Source organism: Pagrus pagrus, assembly GCF_965226575.1.
Source record: "Pagrus pagrus genome assembly, chromosome: 22".
Taxonomy (NCBI): domain Eukaryota; kingdom Metazoa; phylum Chordata; class Actinopteri; order Spariformes; family Sparidae; genus Pagrus; species Pagrus pagrus.
The window spans coordinates 7,039,939-7,051,652 of record NC_140204.1 but is presented as its reverse complement, the minus strand read 5'-3'; the positions used below and the strand labels follow the sequence as shown (position 1 = coordinate 7,051,652).

Below are 11,714 nucleotides of genomic sequence, written 5' to 3'. Positions count from 1 at the left end.
TTGATCTAACTGACATGCCCGAAATAAACAAATAAATTAATTAATTAATTAATTAATTAAAAAAAGAAACAAACAGTGGCGTTTTGCTGAGACTGCATATTGGATTCTTAGTTCCAAATGGATTTTCTAACCAGTTTGGGTGGTTCATGAAGGTATTCATGATAAAACCCTTTAAGCTAGTAGTCTTGGCTCCTTAACGTCAATCCTGTGAGTAATTAATGTGTTTTACAGCATGTCCATGGTCTTTCTAAGTATGTTGCATCATTTTAATCATCCTGCATTAAAATATTACATATTGTCATTTCATTTAAATCTGTTGGCTGTTTGTAATTGCAACAGTCTTTTTATATTTATTCAAGTGGTAGTATTATTACTCAGGCCAAGTGTTATATTGCTATGCTAATGAAGACTGCTTGTCAAATTGAGATTACAAAACACAGCTGATGAAGTTGCAAAGGTGTTTCAAATGAAATCTGTGACGAGGGCAATATTGTATATATAGGTCCAACTCCCATTCACCTGTTCCCTCTTCATAATGGCTTGCCCTTTTTTGGAGGATGTACTGGATGAGGAAGCCCTAATCCTCAGACGAGCATTTAGGCATGAAAGAGTCTTCCGGGACAGGTCAGACCCATTGGCCTTTGGAGACGACTATCTCATTGAGAGAGACAGATTCTCAGGTGATGGGCTCAGATATTTATGCAGGCTGCTGGTCCAAAAATACAGCACCAGACAGCACAAAGCCATGCTCTCACTGTACCACAGATGGTCTGTTTTACATTGAGATTTTTTCCAAGTGGGAACTTCCTTTATTCTGTTGGGGATGCTTTGCGTATGGTCTTCTGACAGTTTGTGAAGTCTGTAAAAGTAATGTCAATTAGCACAGCAGGATTTGTGCATAATGTAGATTTACTTTAGCCAATACTCACAATGTTACCAGGCTGCTTAGGAGACTGCAGCATCTGGGTCCTGTTACACATATATTTTCTATTAGCACCACATCACTGACTTCATATCCTTTATGGACTAAATAAACAGGATATTTCCATAAAATTGACATACCTCAAGGATGGACTGGAGTCCAGTGACACAGTCTCCTCATCAAGTGCATTCTGCAGCTGCAGATGTGTCTTCCGCCTGCCATTTACTGTACATACATGTATTGAGAGAACTTGAATTAAGATTTCACAGGACATACCAAGCCTGTGATTTCAATACAATGTACTAACCGTACAAGGAACCCTGCAAGGAAATCCAAAGTCAGACAGTATAATATATTTATTTGATTGTGTTCAATGTGCAATAGTACTGCAATATGTACCTTGTATGAAGCGGACAGTTTCTGTGGCTGGGACAGAGTCTGTTACTGTCCCTCCCTGGATCCCCTCCATCACTGGCCTCCCTTTATTTAAATGGAGAGCCACCTCCTCCGCTGGGGTCATATCCTGACTCGGTGGGCCGCCCCTTGTGCCAGTTCTATGGTCTTTTTTTTTTAACTGCTACAATCATACATTCAACATGTCAGCAGAGACCTAATCTATTCACTCATTTGTTCACTGTTATCTACTTTAAAGTCACTTACCAGCCTGCAAAATGTTCTTGTATTTAATTTTAACTTTAAGTTTGTTCTTTATGAAGGATAGAAAGATAAAATAGATAAAAACTTAGATAGATTAAATGACACACATTGTGGATAATTGTTTGCACTTAATCATACTCTACATTTTCTGAGTAACATGCACCTCTACTTGTCACATTTAAAGCAAAGTGCACAACAGTTGATTGGTGGACTTGAACAGTAACTCCTTTAGTCCTTTAATTGTAGCATAATTATGACAGTTCCAGTGGAGCACTGTTTATTAATTGTACAGTTTTGGACTATACGCATTAAGCTGGTCCGCTATTGTCTGCCAGGCTTTCTCTTTCTTTAATTATTAGCGGCCGTGAAATACGAAGCGCGACTCTTATCCATGTTCCCATCGGTGATTCTGTGAGCGATCGCGAGGTCTATTTAAGTATGCCATGAACACGCACTTATCCCGACTATCTACACCTGGCTTGACATAGCCACACCTTTTCATCCTGGCTCTGCAAACGTAAAACCAATTAAGCCAGGATGCGCCGAGCAGACTAGGTCAAGCCGCGCTTGATCAATTATCATGGATTTCTTTATCCTACTTTTGTGCAATACCCCTCAGCACTGTCAGGGCAGAACAGCGTCTCCAAATGCAGATTTGTACAACCAGTGAAACAACAGAAGGAGAAATTTAGAAACTTAAACAGTCTTTTGTTTTTGCAGTGTCAAATGTGATGACTGCCAAAATGGATATGTCGTCATCCCTGTTTTATACTGATCAAAATGGGAATTAGTTGTTGTCAGATTTACACAAAATAAAAAAATGTAACACTAAAGTTTGCAGCCTTTCTCTTCATATCCAAATGGAAAGAAAAATTGAGTCGATAAAAGTTTAGCTTTACTTTCAAGTAATGGCAATGAGGGACTACTTTTTTTTGCGCTTGAATTATTACAATTTTAAGACATTTTCATGGCATATTAAAATTATTGGAATGAATTAGAATTTTTACCATAACTGATATTAAAGCTTCAAGCTCCTGTTGGTAGGATAGTTGATTTTTGAGTCTCATTCCCAACTCCGACCCCAACCCTGATGCTTTTGGATTGTAGGCCGCCATCCAAAAGCGTCTGTATTTGACGAGTTGGGAATGAGACTGGAAAACAGGAGCTTTAAAATGATGCAAAATTGAGAGTGGGGGTGTAAATCATGTATGTCGACATTGTAAAATTATTAATTCACTATCATTATAATGTTTTCAAGGAAAAGAGATACTCTTATTCAGCACCTTTAAACAATACGACCTTTAACCTAACATCATAAATTCATATAAGTCATACTCATTACAATGTCAACATTATTTACATATAATTATTTATTTCTTATCTGTTCTTTTTGTCTGTCTTTGCGCTCTGTAACACCCAAATTTCATCACAATCATTAAATGATTCTTATCTTATAGATAGTAAACGTGCAAAACTCTGAACTTTCATTCCTCAATAGGTTTGTTCTGTTTTCCCCTCAGTAAGATGCACAGCACATATAGCTTTAAAAGTTATCATCATATCACTTCATACTTGTTTTGTAACGTGTGAGAGACCTTGGAGATGTGAAAAGCAGAACTGAACTATCAATAGAAAACGCTCGCCACATCAAAAGTGGCTGCATTTGCATTGAAACAACAGAAAATGTGACGCTGCTGCAAATGTATTCCCGTAATTGTCTGACTGACCTTGGGGTAGGAGAGAGTTAATCAAGCCACATTGTGCCAGTGCGTTTGTAGGCAGTGTAAGTAAAGCTGTATGTTTGAACTGCTGAATTGAGTTCATTGTGAACAATCAAACAGAAAAAAAGAAGAAATAGAAGGTAAATAAAGGAATCTTGCCCTGTGGTTTATGATCTTCATGCTCAGGTTACATCACTTACAGAATATTCTGCATAGCACCAATACACAAGGGAGGCATTTACAGCACAGCCAGGAGACGTACCCATAAATTATAAACTGCCTTACATTAGGTGTGGTACAATCCGGGGATTTCCTCAAATGTCAAGTGTGACTGGTAAGTATGATCGCAACATTAATGAGTGTCATTTAACATGAGTAATGGATGTATGAGGGAGGAACACACCAGGTTCTTCTTGTCCCTCCTGCCAGGTGTCTTTAACCCAGAAGTGAAACTCTGCTCGTCTACCACATTGTGAACGCTTTTAAAACAAATGTCTGTCCCATTTCCGGCTGAATTTGATCAAACGCCTCCAGAACCCAATTTGAATTTGATATATTACACTTCTTTCTTTTAAAAAAAATCATTATTCATTGTGTGTTTGATCAACTGCAAACTTGGAGTTTAAAAACAGCTGTGTTCTTTATGTATCTGAGACTGAAATAAACGTGTATTTTGCTAAACAATCCAATGACAAACAAAGAAATTCAAGCAAGAGACAAATATCTGCCTCCATCTTTTATATCAACCTTTAAGCTCTTTTAATAGATCAACTCTACTACTCCACTACCACACAGTAAACACAAGGGGGTGCTGGATGATCAAAACTGACCCCATTCCTTCACTCGTTTAAACACAAACCATAGATTTTTAAATTAGCAGTCGAGCTGTTTTGGCTTCAAGCTCCACTGAACGGCTGTCTTAGGAATGAACGACCGGGGCGCCATGTCCAACACTGTATCCAGCTTTTTTGATGCAAGTGATGCATGCTAACTTCAGTAGGTTTATTCCAACACAATAAACAGACCTAACTATGTCAAAACTGTTAGTCCTTCACATGCTTTTGATAACTTTTTAATGTTTTCAACTAAAATTCTTACATATTGCACCTTTAACAGAGCTGTTTAAGCTCAACCCTCCAAACAACGTGTCCAAAACCCTTTAACACACGAGGAATGAATGCGTGCATAATGTACATACTTGCCCAGGGACAAACACGGCTGCTAACACATGCTCACATAGGTGTGAAAATGCATCAGCACACAGTCATACAGTTCAGTGACACACACTACTTTTAAAATGGCAGCCTTTCTTTAAGTGGCTGAATGTGATCAGTAACACCTTTAATGACTCAAGATGACATCACATGTCACTTCACTACTACTTTTCTAAAACCGACTCAAAAGAATTTTAAGCCAGAGTTTAAAAACAGAAAAACTCTGAGTTCTGCTTTTTTCCCTCGTTTCCCATTTTTCTCTTTAATTCAAAACTGTTTCCCCCTGTAACTGAATTATTATAGTCAGAGTCTCAGAACAACATTAAAGCACACAACAAATACAGTGAACAACAAAATTTTTGTTCTCAGCCTTCCTTCAATGCTACAGTATGTTAAAATACATTTATTTTTATAGCACCTTTTTAAAAAGTGAGTTTACAAAATGCTTTGACAGTCGAGCAAAAGCAGGAAAACTCAGGAAGACAATATTACAGAACAAACACTCAATAATCAAGCCAAACAAGGCCTCGTCTAAGGTGAGTTAAAGAGGTCATATTCTGCTTTTTGGGTTTTTGCCTTTTCTTTATTGTGTTGTGTTCATTTTAGTGCATCTAAAAGGTCTGTAAAGTGGAAAAGTCAACGCCAAAGGGAGCGTTTACTTCCGTAATTATGTGCGTCAAAATGTAACAGCCGTTATATAAATATGTATATTTATTAGAAAATGTATACACTCCAGTCAGTCAGCAGGACGTACAGTTGCTACTGCTGTAGCGGTGTTATTTTGGATCACACTACCTTGCTTGGCATTTATTTATAAAAGTATATAAACTTATTCAACTAGGACCCCCAAATAAAAGTATGAACCTGAAAATGAACATAATATGACCTCTTTAAAACAAGAAGGCATAACGGTAAATGTAAAAACACAAAAAGTCAATGAGTCAAAAGGAAAAACAATGATAAAACAGGCAAAATCACAGAAGAGAGAGAAATAATGCAAAAACAGAAATAAATAAAAGAACAGAATCAATAAAAGACAAGGTAAAATATATTCAAAGTAATATAAAAGAATAGTAATAATGTAAAAGATAAAATTGGTAAACTAATTTCTTTTAGGTGCCAAATAGCGATCCTCAAAATGATTCTGCAGATCCATCCGAGACGGACAAAGAACTTCAAGGCAAACAGGTAAACATGATCTGAATTTATAAGAATTTTAGATCCACAGATTACGTACAGCAGAGCAATTTGTCATGCTGAGACAAAGGTACCGGTCCAAATACTGATGCTGACACTGAACGGATGTTTTGGGATTGAAAACCTTTTCCTCTCCTTCAGCAGCGGAAGCCTGGAGGACAATAACAACCGGCTGGAGAAGCAGGTAGATCCGTCACTCGAGCTATAGTTTAGCCTCGTGCGGTCGTGTTTGGATCAGCTGGAAAACCAGTAATCCGGTTACTGTGCATTTACATCCTTTTTCTCATCTGTGCACGGCTCTAGTAAGTGTTTATACCAGTGTTGTTCTTGCTCCTACCACTAGATGGTGCCAAAGAAAACAACTTCAGGCCTCAGAGTGATTACAACTTTTGTTTTGACCACATCTCAAGTCGTAAAAAAAACAACTTGTCTTGTGAAAACTTGTCTTACTTCACAGCCTTTTTCTGTATTTGTGTAATTTTTTGCATTTGTTTTAGACCCCCGGCATGTTCAAAGGGATGATGCAGAAAGTTAACCCCTCCAGGTCGTACACACAGGTACTGAACAGAACATTGAACTCTTTTGTGTGTTTGATCAGATGACAGCTTCAGTGGAATTTTACCCCTTTGTTTTGTTGATACAGATGCCAGAAGAGGAATGTCAGACAGGCTCTTCGGTTCCAGATTCAGCTTCCTTATTCAAGTCGCAGGTGGGGTTAAGGTCACTTTTCTTTGGAAGGAGGTGTTTGCTTTAGTGTTTTTAAAAGGGTAAAATGATTTCAGGGGTTATCCACATGGTGATATCCCATTAATCATAGACCACGTTGAAGATTCTTGAGCCCATTTTTAATGTATTCCTTTCAATGTATCTGTTCCTTAAAGGAATAGTTCACTCTAGAACGAAATTCAGTCATTATCGACTCACCCTCATGCTGATGAGAAGTCCGATGTAGTTTCTTATTCCTCAAAGTGCAGCTGGAGACCCGCGGGGGTACCCTCCTGCAGCAAAAATCCATATAACGAGCGTAAATGGCGTCCGAGACAGAAAGGTCCATAAAACTACAAAAAACGTTGTAATATTCCTCCATACTGCTCGTCCGCTGCAATCCAAGTGCCCTGAAGTGGCGACATCCAGAGTTTACTCGAAACAACGTCATTTAGTACATTTTTCTAGCCTAAACAGTTACTATACTATATTTGCCTGGAGGCACACTCCCGCATGCACGCGAGTCTCCCTCACAGCCAGACAAGATCAACAGAACTCGCGATACCGGTGTGTACCTATCGTGAGTTCTGTTGATCTTGTCTGGTGCGGCTTCCGTAGTGTAAGCTCCATAGTGTAGGTTTTTGTGTAGTTTTATGGACCTTTTCGTCTCGGACATCATTTACACCAGTTATATGGATTTTTGCTGCAGGAGGGTACCCCCGCGGGTCTCCAGCTGCACTTTGAGGAATAAGAAACTACACCAGACTTCTCATTAGCATGAGGGTGAGTCGATAATGACTGAATTTCGTTCTAGAGTGAACTATTCCTTTAACTCCTTGTCATGTAAATTATTATTCAAGTGCCCCTTTTTATCGTTGCCATGTCAGTGATATTGTTTTTTTTCTTATTTCTTTTAGGAAAACAAAACTATTCAAAGAGAGCACTCCACCAACTCTGAAGGCTTGGATGACAACACCATAGAGGGACATGTCAGACTTTTTTTATTGTCCTTTGTGTTCAGATGTGCCAGCCTTAAACTGTTTTAGACATATAAAAAAATCCCACAGGAAATGCAATGTGACATCAAGTCCAGAGACAGAAGTGCATCCAGAGCAGTCTGTGGAGTAACGCTGAAATAAACTATCTGCTACTTGGTTCGACAGTGTGATTGATTGGAGAGCGAGATGATGGCTCATGCTTATGTCTCAAAGATGTGTCATCAGCGTACAGATTTACTGACGCCTACGTCATCACCAGAGACCCATGCCAATATTTTGTTGATGTCTAGACTCAAAAATCCAGTTCGATCACTCGCAAATAATAGTCCCAACACTCTCATCTGAGAAACAAATCTGGTTTGCCTGCTGTGTGAACAACTTTTCAACTTTCTGGGTCCCTGTCGTTTTACTGTTAGCAGCCTGGCTACTGTCAAAAGAAAAAAAACAACCTCAAGAATCCCAATTTGACCTATAAATCCCGATCTCAGTGCGATGCAAAGGCAGTAAAACACCCAGTTGTAATAATAAGTAGGCAGTTTTTGTTACTGATGTGACATTTCAAGTCTCAGTGGTAAGGAGAAACACCGGCGCTTTCCATCAAGTAAACATCCGTCACTTCACTCTTGTTTCACCTCAGTTTCTATCGCTCTTCACCATCTCTGCCTCCTCCATCAGCAGCGTTCTTTTTCTTTTCGGTTATTCCAGTTGTTCCACTGTTACCTGAGAGGACAATGTCTTCCTGTTCTTGGTTGTGTAATGGCAGACGCACACGTCGTTTGCGCCGTAATTTCACATTCAGTTTCCAGTGAAAATCCATTGGACTGCAGGTTTTCATTGTTCTAACACACGACGTGAAAACCACAAGAAAACAACAAAACGTGAGACAGTCGGTCTGATGCATTTAATCTCATCCTAGTTGGTTTGCTGAAGTTCGAAAACAAAATGTTTAATAAAAGACTGAAGAATTAGGAAAACATCACAGCAGTGAATCAAACATGTAATTAATAAATCTTCCTCAATAATCGTGAAATGATAATATTAGAGAAAGTGAGAAAAAGTGAGATATTAGAGAAAGTGAGAAAAACTGCAACAGTCCCTTTTATCTGGATCTGCACCAAAAGTTAATGGGGTCTGTTCTCCATCCAAGTTTCGTGGTAATCTGTTCGGTAGTTTTTGTGTAATCCTGCTGACAAACCAACAGACGGACACAGGTGAATCAAATCAAAATCAAGTCAATTTTATTTAGATAGCCCGAAATCACAGTCACTTTGCCTCCGTGGGCTTTACAATCTGTCCTTAGACCCTCGATTTTAGTGAGGAAAAACTTGCCATATTGAGAAAAAAAAAAAAAAAATCTTAATCAATGTATTACCCTTTTAATAAACCAAATATCTTTAAATTATACTACAGCTGAGCTGCAGTATAGCTTTTTTCCACGTCGATAATTACAGTTGGTGCTTTTCAAGCACACATGCACTCGCATGCAAATCATTCTGCAGTGTAATTATAAAGCTATGCAAATAAAACTATTCACAGCTCAACATGGCTGCTTCAATAAACCAGACAGGGAATACTATCTCATGAAAGGGCGTGTTTGCCCAACGTATTTCTATTCCCTTTGTGGGAATATTTTATGTCCTGTAACTTCGCCATAGCACAGCCGTTTGTGGTTTTCAGGTGACGTTTGTGTCGTGTTTTTCCCATGACTGTCTTTCATTTTATGTTGCTAGGGCGATCCCTTCATCACCTGGCAGCTCTGAGCTTAAATGTCGGGCCAACCAGTTTAACATCTTTCGTCTTTTTCACATCGAATGGTGCTTTTGGAAATAAAAAAACAACAAAAAACAGTGACTTCTAAGAGGGAAAGAAATTTATTTTTAACAATGGGATTGTCATTTAATCATGAAACAAGTGATTAGTGATAGCAGACATCTCACACAACATCCCATATTATGGTTATTAATTGGACAGGTATGAACAAACCACCAGTACAAACTGCTTTTGGAAAAGGGTTGTTCTTGAATAGCCAGTTGGTTTGAGGCCAGCATGCTCTTCCTAGCTTGAGGCATTTTTCTTTTAACCACCTGTGGCTTCACTGCCAGTAAGCATCAACATGGGAAGTCACTCCTGTTCCTGGAACTACATTTTGAAAACCACTCGCTGGCGAAGACATATTTTTTATCGTCAATATTACAAACCGGTCACTTAATGCTACCAACGTTATTACAATTATTGTGTTGCTGTTTTTTTCTCCAAATTCTCATGTAGAAAGTCATTAATGTTTTACATTAGGAGTTTTATATTTTATATTTAACTGTTACAAAGTCACCTAAAAACAGACAATAGGATTAAAATCCTAAAGTTTAGATAAGTTATAAGCATATACAGGAATAAAACAAACTGAAGAAAATGTTAATTTTAGTGGAAAACATCAGGACACCAGTATAATACAATGTCAGGGACAATTTAAAGACATGCAAAAAATTGGGGATTATTAATATTGAAAGAATTTTTAAAAACATTTTTGCAAGGTAATCAAGCATTTAAATTTTTATTTTGACACATGCCTTAGAGTAGCCAGTTCGCTGCAGTTGCAGTCCTTGACAACACTGCTGCATTAAAACTCGCTGGGTTCATTAGCCATCTTGAAATGCAAACAAAGGATGCAGCAAGGTGAAAGGAATTTGTAGTGGAGGAAGTGTAACTGGTACCATTTAACTACTCTGACACAAATCTGTCCGTGTAAAAAGTGTTCAGCATTTTTCTGATCCAGGAAACTGGAAGTTCAGGAAGGAAGAGCTGCAGGAAGGAAGAGCTGCAGAAAACCATGGATGGGATAGAAGTGGAGGTAGACGAGGAAGAGGATGAAAAGCTGTTGAAGTCTGAATTGAAGAAGCTTATCGAGCTTGAAGAATGAAGGATAACTGTTAGAAGACCAAACCAAAGCCTCATTGTCTTAATCCTACCAGCACAAAAACTACTTTGGGTTAATTCAAAATGTTGGTTTTAGCAGAAATGTGATTGTAGTTTTTGGTTAAATCAATTATTACTGTAACCGTTTCTTCCAAAAGCTTTTCTTAGAAATATATTTTACATATTTATATTATTTAAAGTAGACATTTTAAGTGAATGTACGAAACCAAAAATTGTTGTATTGTCTGTTTGTCATTTGTTGAATTAATGTCACTTTCTTTAATAAAAAGTAGTTTCCTGCTTACTTGCCTATCCTTTTTGTATCAGTTGTGAAATGTAGTAACCTGAAACTGGTCATGGAAAGAAAATATTTTTTTTTTAAGCTGATGATTCAGAGGTGGATGAGGCATGATCACCTTGTGATCAGGCAGTGCTGCACGAGGACAGAAAATGTTGAAAACCCTGCCTGTCTGGCTTTGAAAGTCCCTTTTACATGAACTCCTCTGTGTTTCAGAGGCTGACGGGTAAACGATACACAATGTTAAACTGTAGCTCAAAAGCATGACACTCGTGGCAGCTAGCCAAGAAAGCTTTTCGTAAGCAGGGCTTTTATATTTATCTCCTTCTTCTGAATGAGGAAGGAACTTGACTGTCCATGGACACATGTGTCTTTTAATGAGGTGGAGGAAAAAAGGGTTGAGCAACTCGAACAAAAATGGTATGTGTCTGAAGTGATGGGTTAGTGATTGATTTAGCATACCCTCAACCCAGTGCAACCTAGGACAGGTTCTGACCTGACCTTACATTTCCTGAGCAGGTGTGACTGGGTCATAGGACAAAATTATGTACATTGAACTGGGTCTTAGATAGCTGGTCCTGCTGTCCATAGTGGCCACAAGGAAATCCCCTTCTATCCACTACATATCAATGATGGGGTAACATCTTCGTTCAGGGCAAAAATAAAAATTTGTGAGTAATCTGAGGTTTTAACAGAGAGAAATCAAGGGGTTATCTTCCAAAGTCACAGCCTTTTTAGAATGAATTGCCCTTCTGTGCTCCCACTGACAGTGTTTTCTCGCTGAGCCATGACAGAGCCAAAGTGACACAAAGCAACAGTTTGGTACTTTAAATATGTAATTGTTCAAAGGGGTTTAGTTAATGCCAGACAGGGACTTTAACTAAGAATTAAGAATGTATTCATGTACAAATTGGGGACTGTTTGAGATAGACTTTGAAATGTTTTAGCTTAAAAATGACGTAGGAACTAGAAATTTCTAAATCATATTTCCTCCGCACCCTTTACAGCCAAAGGGAGTTTATTATGCTTTATTTTTAAAGAGTATTTCCTCATCCTCTTCGAGAACATCATCTAAATTGGGAACTGCAG

General features: G+C 38.3%; 1 long non-coding RNA gene across 1 annotated transcript in view; it reads right to left on the bottom strand.

The window, feature by feature from the left end:
- Positions 1–520: 520 nt before the first annotated feature.
- The window catches only part of LOC311251094, a 32,041-nt gene continuing 20,847 nt past the window's right edge, over positions 521–11,714 (bottom strand). Inside the window, exons 2-5 of the long non-coding RNA XR_014621350.1 lie at positions 1,322–1,499; positions 1,063–1,147; positions 930–969; positions 521–859 (exon numbers count right to left, since the gene is read on the bottom strand). This is a non-coding gene — a long non-coding RNA (uncharacterized lncRNA). The remainder of the gene's footprint in view (positions 860–929; positions 970–1,062; positions 1,148–1,321; positions 1,500–11,714) is intronic.